Consider the following 12975-nt stretch of genomic DNA (forward strand, 5'->3'; position numbering starts at 1 on the left):
TGTGTTTGTTGGTTGCACCTGTTTGTTGTGTGCCAGCTTGTGATGAGTTTACTCTTATCAGACTATCTGCAGCGCCTCTGCAGGCGTGCTCTCTCGGGGTTTTGCAGATGTGACGATCTCTTATACCCAATTAGAATAAGGCGCAACAAATGTCTGCTGAAGGTATTGATTCTGAAAGTGCCGGATATGAGCAAAGCTGCACTTTGAGCCACATCTAGAGCACTGTAACCTGACTGCTCACGGGGAGTGTGTCATCAGGTTAGTCAGGTGCAACGCTTGTGCTGCAGAATGATGAATTATTGTGTGAGTTCTGTTCAGAACGATCCTTGATGGCAGTTTAGTTTTACACCTCTTCTCTTCTTTGAATCCGGAACAACCTCGACCTTCACGCTTGGTTTACGAATGAAAGGAGCACTTCAGGAGACTGGTTGGGTGAGCTGGAGCTTCCAAGGAAACGCTTCAGTTTTGCAAAACTCCCAAAGTGAAATCATCCACCTCCAAAACCCAAAACTAGACAAACGTGCTCATAATAATGTTGCCTTTGTATTCTTGCAAGGTTGTTTTTTCTCCCTCATCAACAAAAAGAAGAAACCTTTCCAGCGTTTCGCCTCTGGTTAGTGAGATGAAACACTGGAAGAGTCTGGACATCCCCAAACCTCATTCTTCTCCTTAGAGAACCTACACAGTAGCCTACACAAGTAGACAACGGCGTGACATTTATACTCGCTCTATATGGTGTGCGTTGTGCCATTAAAGCCATTAAATATTGAATCATAGCTGCAGTAAGTGAAACTGAAACACAGGAACAAGAGAAACCCTCAAAGCTCACTGAGTCTATACATGGCCCATGTCTCACTCTTTAACATCCTGCGAGCCAGATACAGTTCATTCAGTTCAACTTTATTTATACAGCACACAGCACAACAACAGCCGGCTTAAGTCACTTTGTGTTATAAATGGTAAAGACCATAAGATAATGCAGTGGAGCCTAGTAAGACTGTGATTTGCTGAGGTCGCTGTGCCGGTTACAAACAGACTTTATAGTCTGTGTTAAAGCAACATGTTGTTACATTTCTGGAAAAGTGAACGCCACGCTCTGTCACAGTTTATGTCGTGGGGCTAGTTCAGCTCCGCCCACAAAAAAGGCCTACACTGCTATAACAAACTGAAGAGACAAACCAGTGTGTCAGTAACCTCTGCTACTAACTCACTACTTATTTATTCATTTTGTGTGTTTTTCTTTTCCTCTGCTTTCTCTGGAACTGGAAATAAAGATAATCGCATATATTTTTCTTACAAAAATGCAATCTCTACGTCAGACAGCTGTAACTTGTCGTTTTCCTCTGTTCTCAGTTTCCTTTCATGGACTTCTACCTTATGCCACATTTGTCTGCACCTCTCTGGCACACACACATTAAGCCCCCGTTTAAATAAAAACTGCTCGAGGTGTTTAGCGTGCAGAAATATCGCGCTAGAAAAGACGCATCCGACGTGACCGGTGGCAGCTTAAACTATTAATTTAAGCTCCAGTTCAGCTGCAAAATTACGCCACTCGTCCACTGAGTTTTTATCCTTGAGGTTGTTTTTCTGTTAACCAGCTGTGAGCAACTTTTACTTTACCAGCTCACATGTTTTTGCCCCGTAAATATTTTTACTTTTTCCCAGCTGGTACATACATCGCTGATTGAAACATCGAAAGTATCAGTTGACACAACATCAACGTGGAGGCCTAATGCTAGAATGTTTATGGTAAAGGCCCGGCAAAGGTCCTGCTGCAGCATGATGGGGAGAGGCAGACAAAGAGAGCTGAACAAAAGACTGGAGGCTCAGCCCTCAAGCCAGCACAGCTGCTAGCAAATCAGCTAAGCTAAGGTGGAAGTGGGAAAACAAAACAGGATGCAGTACTTATAGACATCACCTAAAGATGACATAATCTCAAAATGCAAGAGCACAGCATGCTGTCAGTCATATAAATGAATAAGTAAAGAGGCCATAGCATATTCTGATTGGCTAGACTATGAAAACAGTCTGCGCTGACAACAAACATCAAGTTTCTACTTTGTGCTTTCCTGTGAACGGCTCATCTGTGGTGCACTGATACTCTTTTACATTCGTCCCTGCAAACAACCGGGCAGGGCAGGAGGCGACGGCGAGGCCGTTCACCGAGATCAAGACTTGGCTTTTGGACTTTGGAGTTATTAAATATATGAAAATGAGTCAGCAGCGTATGATGTTTTACAGCATCAGGGACCACAAGTTCTAACTTGTAACTGATGCAGTGAATGTTGGTCAGGTTAGGGTTGGTCTTTCACATAGTAGTGAGGCTGCACCATGAGCTGCAAAGCCAACAAACCACAAACATAACATTTCTTCAGAAACACCCACATAGGCTTTGTACCTGCTCGTCCCCAATGGTAGCCCCAGTGCGCTGGGGCTCGCGTTCACAGGAAATAACGACCAGACTACATGACCAGAATATGTTTGAACTTTAGTACTAATATCTTCCATTTTCTTTTTCTTTGACATGACTTTTTATGTCTGTTTCTCTCTCCCTCTACTCCTGAAACATCACCCAATTAGCAATTTGCATTATAGGAAGTGATTGATGAAGTAAACCCCTCACAGCTGTCTCCACGTCTGGTAGAAACACCTCAATCTCTGGTGTAGCTGTAGAACTTCAACTGTGATGTTTCCTAAACCAAATCAGGTTATTTCTGTGTTAAAACACAACCAAACTACGACCGCGGCAAACTGTTCGTTTTGAAAAATGGTGTCATCTTGCAAAGAGGTGGTGGTCCGGCGTTGTTGTTGTAGAGCTACTCACAGGGACCTAAATCAGCATCGTTGAAGAAAGCGTGCGATATCACTCCGACGCGTGATCGTGCTGACAACCGAACCCCAGCACATCCATTCATCCTCATTGATTCAGTCCCAGATTAATTGTTATTTACTAGGAAATTAGTAGATTGGAGAAGACAACCAAACTAAAGTAATTCCACAATGACTGATACTTGTTTTCAGTCTCGGAGACTGCAGAAATACTGTGAACTGCGATCAGTCGCCATCAGGATCAAAATGGGGAACTCATTCATATTCCATTACCTCTGGAATGTCTCAGCAGCCGTACATCACAAGCTGGCATTCACCTTTCAATCACCCCCCTCCCTTCAGCCCCTCACCCCTGTAATCATGTTAGCTCATACATAATCGCATTTCAATTACTGACAGGAGTGTGACCCTTGCCTCCCAACATGCCTAATCTAATACATGTGTTTCCTAAAAGACAGAGAGATGCTTGTTTAGTGAAAGGAAGAGGAAAAAAAACATGCAAAGCTACATAAAGAGATGCCAGTGTTTTCTTCTGCTGTCACAATGCAAATGCAGCATCTATTTTCAGCGAGACATACACTGTATTTTATGGTGACGTGAACTCTCGGGTCACTGGGCACGGATTGAAGACGAGAGGAAAAGAGCGAGGGCGGTTAAGGATGGACATTACAGAGGTGCAACAAAGGCAAGAAAGTGTGTGAGTGTGCGTGACTCTGCCAGCCTCACAATTTGCCTCTGAGTGTGTCTGGAGTCCTCTGAACTCCAGGACTTTCTGCAATCCCAACGTTCGGAGGAGGGGAGCGAAAACACCAAAGATACCTTGGGTCATAAATCTCCCCCTCCCCGGCTGTCCCGCTGGGTAAGGTAATGCTTTCCTGAATAACTTTTTTTTAATCTCTTCTTCTTCTCTTTGCCCGCTCTTTCATTCTGTAATTCCCACTCTGTCACTTTGTGTCTGTGTGCTTTGCGGCCTTGTGTCATTATTACGGGCCAATTTGTGTCAATGCTAACATCCCATTCATCATGGGGGGAATGGTTTCCGCCAGGGCTCGGGGGGCTCACATACCTAACCTCTCACATTTTCACCATGGTGGTATCCGCTCTGCTATGGGGTCAAAGGTCAGAGTTCCAGACCTCCTGAGTGATCACTGACTTCACTGGCTTCTCTGCTCACCCCCTCCCTGCTCGCTCCTCCAACCCTTCTCATGAATTGCTCTTTGTAGCCCCACCATCTCTTTTATGGTTCTTCCTCGACCCATTTTGGCTCCAGGTGAAGAAACTTTCATGAGCGTTTCCACCCTTGTTGTCACTTCTGTTGTCGTTTTAAATCCGATCAGATCATTCTCGGTGGTGGTTTTTCTGACCAGAGAATAAAGAGCCTAATTTCAAGTTTCAAAAGTACAAACTTGTCTCATTGGCTTCAGGTTTCTGTAGAGAGTTTCACCTCGTGCTCCATTCATCAGGTTTCCGTTCCCAAGACTTGCCCCTCCCCTTCAGTCCCCTGCAACCTAAACCTAGTATCACATCAGCGGCTGGCAGGCCTGACTCTTGCTAAAACACCAGCATGCGGGTCGATGGTTTATTTCTTATGAATGAAAGACCCAAACGAAAGCGCATTCCTGCCTCGGCTCTGAAAGGAAGCAGCTGGGTGTTTGGTGAGCTCATGTCAGGCGTCTGTGTTTGACATACACAGGAGAGTTAAGCAATATACGACGGAGGGTAAAGCGAAGATGAAACATATGGTTAAGAAGAATATCAACAAGGGGCCCAGAGGCTGATGTGCTGTGGAGATCCTGCAGCACCAGCAGAGGTTGCACCTCCTCTGAACACGAGGCCAGAACAAAGGGGATCAGAACGCAGAGGCAATATCTGCTGCACCGATTAACAGAATATTTTCTTGTTTAGAGGAAGGCAAAAGACCGTTGGCATGTCTGGTATACACTCGTGATTACACAACACACATTCTCTTGATCTTTTGGAATAATATCAAGAGTAAGACTTTTCTTGCTATAGCTGGAAAATCAGCAGTTGAGCTGAAAGGATTCCTGTTGCTGTGAACCTTTCGCGGCTTGTTTAGATATGGTATTTGCCGTCTCTGTGCAGTAAGAGTTTGGCTCCGGTGTGTCGCTGGCTGCCAAACGAAGGCATGTGGGGCGTGCGAGTCCGTCCACATTTCTCTCTCTCTGCCAGCTTCTAATTATGCCCAATTACACCTTTAACACAAGTGGACCGCTGTGGACATTTCTCAGGGTGTGAGGTCAAGCATTTCCTGTGTCTGTGAATGACCCAATGTCAGGGGAATTGTCTTGCAGGGGCCTCCCTTTTCCCCTCCCTCCATCATTCATTCTCTCTGTTTTTTTTCCCCCCTCCTCCACTAAGCGCCGATCACAGACCTCCACCGTTCACCAATGAGTTAGATAGTTGGGGCTTAACCTCTGTGACTTCCTAGAGCGCTCGCTCTCAAACACAAACAACCAGGAGAAGGCATGCACGCTCTCTCACATACGCAAGCAGCCATCCTCGTTCGTGCATGCATGGGAATTGAACCTGCACATAAAACTCAGATGCTTGTGCGTTATGAAGCTTGACGTAAAGCTGTAAACACACCACATTTTTGAACAGTATCCTGCATCTGGCCTGACACCCATCTCTCTCCAGTAATACAGGTTTTTCTCTTCCCAACGGACCAGTTCATTCGTTTTGTCTCCCACTGTCAACAAAAACACCTCGAGGTGGCCTCGAGGTTAATTACAGATACAATCTAATCCCATCTAATCTAATTATCAGAGCACGCTTGTGTGCTTCAACACGTATGAGGCACGGCTACTTCATAAGAAACAGCAACCCACTCGCGTTGGTAGTGTACTAACAGGTTGGGTTCCCACACCCACTAGGAAAACAAATACTCCATAATCACCGCCTATCAAAACACGCAAAGTTGCAGGGTGAACCGAAGATGGCGCATTCCATGAGAAATCCATAGCGAGCAAGTACATGTTCACTCCTCCGCGCTGACATTTCAGAGACACAAGGGAGAGATTAGAGGAACATATGGGAGGGCCACAAACCAGGATGAAAGATGGCTGAGGGAGATGGGGGTTAGGCCCCCTATTTTTATAGGATGAATAGGTGGTTGAAGTGGCAACGCAAAGAACGAATGAATGAACCGACTGAAGGTAAACCTGAAAGTGTTTCAAGTGTGCAGACTGCTGGAGCTCGGTAGATGATTTATTTAACATAAAAGATACGGAAGTTGCGCAACGTGGAAGCAGTGGACCAAGTTCATGTATGAAGTGACAGTTTTGCTAAATCTAATTTAATGCTTTGTGACATTTTTGAGCACAATGTCTAAGCTGTCTCCACCTAGAGATAGATAGATATGAGACTGAGAACTATTTTAGTGAATGAAAAAGCTGGCAAGTGGATGGATGTTTTAAACGTCCACTAAAACGTGCCCACACACTGCAATCCTGCGAGTCAACGTGCAGTGACTACAGTGACCTGGCATTTCAGCATGCCAAAGAGACAGAAGTGGAAACAAATATGAGAAAAAACTTTTTTTTTCTTAAATGCTGAGTAGAGGAATTTGGTTATTATTGTAAGGAGGGGAAAAATGAAAGAGGTCATTCATGACAAAGAGCCAAGATATGAGGAAACCACACTTGTGTCTAAAACAGGGAAGCCCGAGCCAAGTCTTAGTCTCAGCTGTTGTTCCAAACCACACATTTATCACACAGGCACTTCCCCAGAAAGAAAAGACCCTCACAAACAGTCATGGCAGGGTACAGACTCGCTGAAGTGACTAGATGAGCCTGAATGCCACAGAGTAGCAGGTCTGCGGGATGAAAGAGCACATTGTCTTGGTCTTTGTCGGTCCATGTGACTTTAAGTGCTGTCCCCATGTTAAGGTAGAGGGAGACAATCTACCTGGCTAACATTGTGTGTACTGGATCCATACTATGGTCCATGTGAAGACCAGCAAAGCTGAACTGGGTTAAATATGGCCCAAAGCTAATAAACATACTGTGTTCTCCTGCTTCACATTCTTCACTTGGAAAAAATGAACAGGCTAGTGAAGGTGGAAGAAGTGGGTGAGTGGAGTCCAACCTCCACTCACTAAAGAGCATTGTATTTAGCATTTCGACAGGCTAACGATTATAGGAAAGCTTTTCCAGGTTTTGGCCATCTGTCACTTTTATGAGCAGTGTGGTAGGAAATTGGGTCTTTGGGTTGTTTGGCCCTGGGAATAATGAGCCACTGAAAATGATTGTTATAGATGACCTCTCATATGGAGCCAATCGAGACGCAGTTCCAGAGGCCGCCTAACAATCAGGGATAAATCAGTTTGTTGTTATGGGTCAGGGTGCTGCAGGAGGTAGGCCTGGGAACAAGGTAACAGCGCTGGCTACGAGGTATTTCTGACCGGAGGAAAGCCAGGTCTCGTCTAAAAGGTTTTAACAGTATAGCCTTGGAAGAAGTGCTGAACAGCAGCAACGTAAAAAGGAGAAGCCACATCTTTATAGCATCTTCAATTAAGGAAGGAGCTTCAATGCTAACGCAGGTAAGAACAACGTGAACATATGTGGAGATCAGGGAAATTATTTTACTACATACAGGAAAAAGGAAGTGCCAAATGGAAGGAGGTAATGATACAGGATGAGAGGGGGATGAGTAAGGGAAGAGCGAGGTGTGTATTCCAAAAATCCTGTCAGTCGTAACGCCAAGCTCTCTACGGATGCCCCTCAGACAAAACACTGATAAGATTGATGTGAGACACATTCCTCAGCTGAATGTGTGTGCGCCGATGAGGGCGCGGTGTGTGGTCAACACTGTTTACGCTACTGATACTAAAAGTCACGGGGAAATGTCCCACGGAGAAGTAACAAAGACGACTAAAAGCCTAAACGCGTTTACCCCAGAAGGTCGTGTAAACACAGCTTTTCACTGCGATTCTTGGGGAAATGCAGTTTTTATTAGCAAACAAACGGATGACAAATTCACATTGAGTAATTACAGTAATTTTTAGGTTATGATGCTGATGTGTTTGGGGGTTTGGGGCAGGGGTGCCTCGAAGCCTGGTGCCTATGGGGGACCCACATAGCAAGCTGTTTGATGGGACACTCGATATCAGTATCAAGTGTTTAGTTTCAGATCACAGGCAACCTTCACATTAAACCACAACGACTTGTTTTCTATTCCTACACGTTTGTAAAACATCACATCAGAGATATCAGTCGATTAGGAGGATTTTTGGTTATTTGAAACCACTTTTAGCAAAGCTTGGCTGAGGCGCTAATGCAACCCAAAGCCAATGTATTCAAGAACCTTTGCTGATGAGTAACTTGAAAAGTACCACAAGTATTGGACTCGAATTATTTATATATATTGTTCAGCAAATACCCCTCTGTGAGGTTAAGGAAGGATTTGCTAGAAACCCTTTGAAGGGGACAAACATAACCAAGTGCAGATGAAGTCATCTTTGAGGATTCACAGATACACAAAAAATGTTGTTTGTAAAGAATCATAGCACGCATATATTACTTTCAACACTGTATTTCTTCCGCGTACAATAAAAACAAAAAATGGTCAGGACTAATCAAACTGCAACAAAAGTGAGTACACCTGCAATTAAAGACACACGAGTTAGAAAACATGTGACTGTTCGATGCACCAGAACTTTCTCACTTTTGTATTTATGAGGGGTCTGAATCTACACGTATGCACCACAGCTGCAGACGAAAAACTAATTCCAGAGCAACTGAAAAAATTTGATTGTGAAATTTCACAAAGACGAAAATAGACACAGGAAGATTGGTGAGTAGAAATCAACCATCAGAAGCCATCAACAGGTGTGCTATGTACTGTACTTCCACTAATCAGAGCCACAGTGGGCATCCTCCCACAGTGACACCATGGACGAGGTCCTGCTGGCTCAAGCTGTACAGATAGATGGGAACGCTTCAGCGGAAATTCAAGTTTTTGTAAAAACCAAGATGTCTCCAGAGATGTCGACAAAGAGCAAATAACAACAAAACGTATCAAAGACCCCCCCCCCCCCACACACACACACACACAACAAAGACCCCCAAAAATGATCAAATGAAAAACTTTGGTAGTCTTGACCGTAGAGCACAGACCGTGCTGTGGTTTGTGGCACATTAAAGACAATGGTAAAAGGCCGGTGACTCAGAGATCAGTGAGATGACAAAGAATTCCTGTGAAAACACACAAATACCATCTGACAGCAGCTTGGCAGAAGAGACGTATTCTAACATGATAATGATCCAGAGCACAATGCCAAAACCATTCAAGAATTTCTACAGAAGAAAAACCGAAAACTCCCACCTGACCCAACACGTCACCGGGCTCGTATACAGCAACCTTAGTCAGTGTAAGGGTTTGACCACGTGGAGAACAAGGTCATTTAGTCCCATTATTGTCCTCCCAAGAACCCCCATGTCTTTATTGACCGTGAAGCTCCTCCCATTGTGTTTTCATTTCTTTAACATGTGCATTGGACGACAGCCTGTGTCAGCCTCAGGGAACTAATAAGCAGGTAAAGAAAATGAAAGAGAAACGGCAAATTATCGGGAAGAGGTTTGATGTTTGCTAAACAAACAACAAATCGTTTCCAACGTGCCAGTTCAGCCGCCGGGTTCTCGTTTCGCCGTGCAGTTTGAGTTATGAGGTGCCACGGTCACTTGCTGCATGCAGACAGCTGTCCTGACAAACTGTGACAATTGAGAGAGCATGGAGTGAGGGAGATGGGGCCTCGCTGGCAACGATGAGAGGTTCAGTAATAACGTGTGAAGATTCTGCTTTATGTCTAATAATGTCTCAGGCAGGGCAGTTTAGCACATGAACTCCAATCGAGCAATAATATTATTATGTGGAGACCTTAATGACGTGTTGCTAATGTCAGATAAACTAAACCTCACGTGCAGGTTAACAGGACTGGCTCCTGAGCTTAGTTATACTACAGTATATGAAACCCTGGCCGTCTGAATATGTCTGTGTGTTTGGCTGTAACTTGTACCCAGGCAGACACTCATTACATATTTAAGAATATGAAAAACACAAGAAAGACAGATCAAGAAGGTTAAAAGTCCAGATTTTCATTTAAACACAACACAGTCAAGCTTACAGCTTTCCTAGCGCAGTTTAACGGTCCACATTTTACAAACCACCGTCTTGAGTCAGGTTTCTGGAAAACGCCCATTCTTGTTTAGACTTATGATCACTGCTGCTCTGATGAGCCCATATTGCTGTGGATGTAGCTAATGCTTGACCAGCATGCTGCAGTTCCACATGTAGCGATGTCGCATACAAACAGTAACAGATGCACAATCTGTCGTTAAGCTTGATCAGAGGTGTTCACTTTGTTTGAACATCTATGTAGCATGCATCTACACGTGCCAAACAAAAGACAGAAAAGAGGATGAAAGGCTAAACGTGCTCCTGCACGCTCAACAATACTCATCTCTTACAGGACAAGTGAATTCTTTCCAGTAGTGTCACGGCTGCACGGTGCCACTGCTATTTTATATTTGCCTCCTTCATTTTTAAACAATCCTTTGACTCTCTGGCTTTGATAAACTTTTGAAGGCGGCAGAAGATTACACGATTGGATTCCGAGTACTACCGACCAATCAACGATGGGGGGCGTGCGAGTCATGGCCAGCAGCTGTGCAGTGAAGATGCTCGCGATGGTTTTTCAGAATAACACAAAAGATTTGGGTTGGACACCTCTCTTGTGAGCAGCTGTCCAAAAAACATGCAGGGGACTTTTTCAAATGCATCCGTTGACGGACCGGGCGAACAGTCAGCACAGTGCTCATAAACATATCTTTTTATGATTGATTTAATTGACATAAACTAATAAAACGTATTTCTTTCGCTGGAAACTTTCTTCATGTGTAACAGGATTACATTCAACTTTTTATTTTCAGTGGGCAGCAATATGGAAAAGGCTGTGCTGCGTGCACCTCTCACCAGATGTGTAACACCATGCAAATACTCCACACTCCTAAAAAAGTACTGATTTTGGGCTTAACGTGAGTTTAGAAGCACTTTCTCGCAGACAAAACTCCACTGCATAATTCACTGCACCACATCTTATTTTCCGTGTGTTGTTGTCCTTCTAATTTTACACTTGATAGTGATACCAAGAACAAGACTATGTGGGGAATGCCCAAATTTTTCACGACATTCAGCATTTTTGGATTTCCTCTTAAAAGTACTGCGGGCAAACGTGACCACTGAATTTGCGTTGAGCTTGTCTGTCATGTATGTAGCATTTGATAGAACTTCGCTAAAGCCCCTACAGTTGTTGTAAGCATCTGAGATTTTGCTTTGTCAGCGAAATTCTTGTAATTCCGGACTGAGTCCATGACGTTGGGATGAGGGCTCTGTGAAGGCCGCTGCAAAACTCCTTGACCTTCTTTTCTCTGCAGAGAGGACTTTATGCCTCTCGCTGTATGTGTGGCTCAGTGCCACGCTGCAGAACTAATTCAGTGTTGATGACTCTGATGATTTTACATGATGGAAATAATGATGTTCTCAAAAAGTTGCAAAGTACTGTCTAAACTTTTTTATTAAATTTGCTGCTCTCCCACATAATACAAGGCCTTTTTCCTCAATAGCACAGAAAGTGAAGACGTGAGACACAGACACACTGATAAACAGAGCGGCAGAAAGTATACAGGCAGAGCCAAAGAGTAAGAGAAAGTAAGAGGAGAAGTGGAGAACGGGAGAGCACTTTGCACAAAGGAGAAGGCCGGATTAAGTCATGAGTGGCAAGCGACATAGGTTGGATTTTTAAAGAATGAGATCACATCCCTTTCCCTAAACAGAAGAGGAACTCATCCTTGGTTGGACAGGACAGCCAAGCTGAGTCCCGCCACTGTCTGTCGGTCTCTCTGTATATCTGTGTGCAACAAACGGGACATCCATTACTGAGCTGAGACAGTGGCATGCAGCCCTGGTCCCGCACACAGGAGGCTCCACACATGTCAGCAAGCTGCACACCGTGGCACACAACCAGGGAGTGTGTTTGGGTGATTCTGCGTGGGAAGTATTGTGCGTGCTTGAGTGGGGCTTTTTCTTAGAGTAAGCATGCATTACATGAATTTTGATGTGTACATATACGCTGATGTGACAACTAGGCATGTTGATAAAAGCAAGCATATGTGCATATATATATAGATATCTATATCTATATATAGATATATATAGATATAGATATACATATAGATATATAGATATAGATAGATATAGATATACATATAGATATATATAGATATAGATATACATATAGATATATAGATATAGATATATATAGATATAGATATACATATATTTACATGTGTCTTTTTTTCATTACGTGAAAATTAAGAACATCTCTTAATAAGGTAGCTTTAAGAACTCCTCAAACACAGTGCAGGTCTCCAGTATGTTTCTGTAGGCACTACAAACTAGTAACACACCAACTGCCATAAATTCTGACTCATTCATAGATGACTCATTTGTGAAAAATTTCCAACTTAACTGTATGCCATAGTAAGGGTTCAAGTCACTGCTAAAATTCTAATGATTCTATTAGGCATGCAGTCTCTAGGTAGACTGGTTTGTGGGTAAGTGGACTTTTAACCAAAGATCTGACTCAACAGTCACATTTACTTCACATTAATATGGAGTCTGCAACAAACTGGGCAACATCCTGTCAAAGAAAGACTTGGTAGCTGAGGCTTTGAGGATGAATATAACAGGCATATGCCAATATGTAGCGACACAGACCAAGCTGTGATGCTAGAGGATGCCATCGCCCACGTCCTGCACACCACCCTCAGCCACACGGACAAGAAACAGGGCAACACAATAGTGCCCTGCAGACTGTTCACTAAGCTGAGGGATCCAGGACTCAACAGCCGTCTGCGTGCATGGGTGTTGGACTTCCTCATTGGCAGTACTCACTGCTCTACTGCCTCTACACTTCAGACTGCGTGGCCACTCATGGCTCCAATAGTTTGCTGACGACATAGTGGTGTTGGGTGCCATCTTCAACAACGATGAGGTGGCCTACATGGATGAAGTGAAGAATCTGGCATCGTGGTGCCATGACAAGCACCTCCAGCTGAACGTCGGCGA

This window comes from Simochromis diagramma, unplaced genomic scaffold (assembly GCF_900408965.1).
Source record: "Simochromis diagramma unplaced genomic scaffold, fSimDia1.1 OVJJ01000293.1, whole genome shotgun sequence".
Classification (NCBI taxonomy): domain Eukaryota; kingdom Metazoa; phylum Chordata; class Actinopteri; order Cichliformes; family Cichlidae; genus Simochromis; species Simochromis diagramma.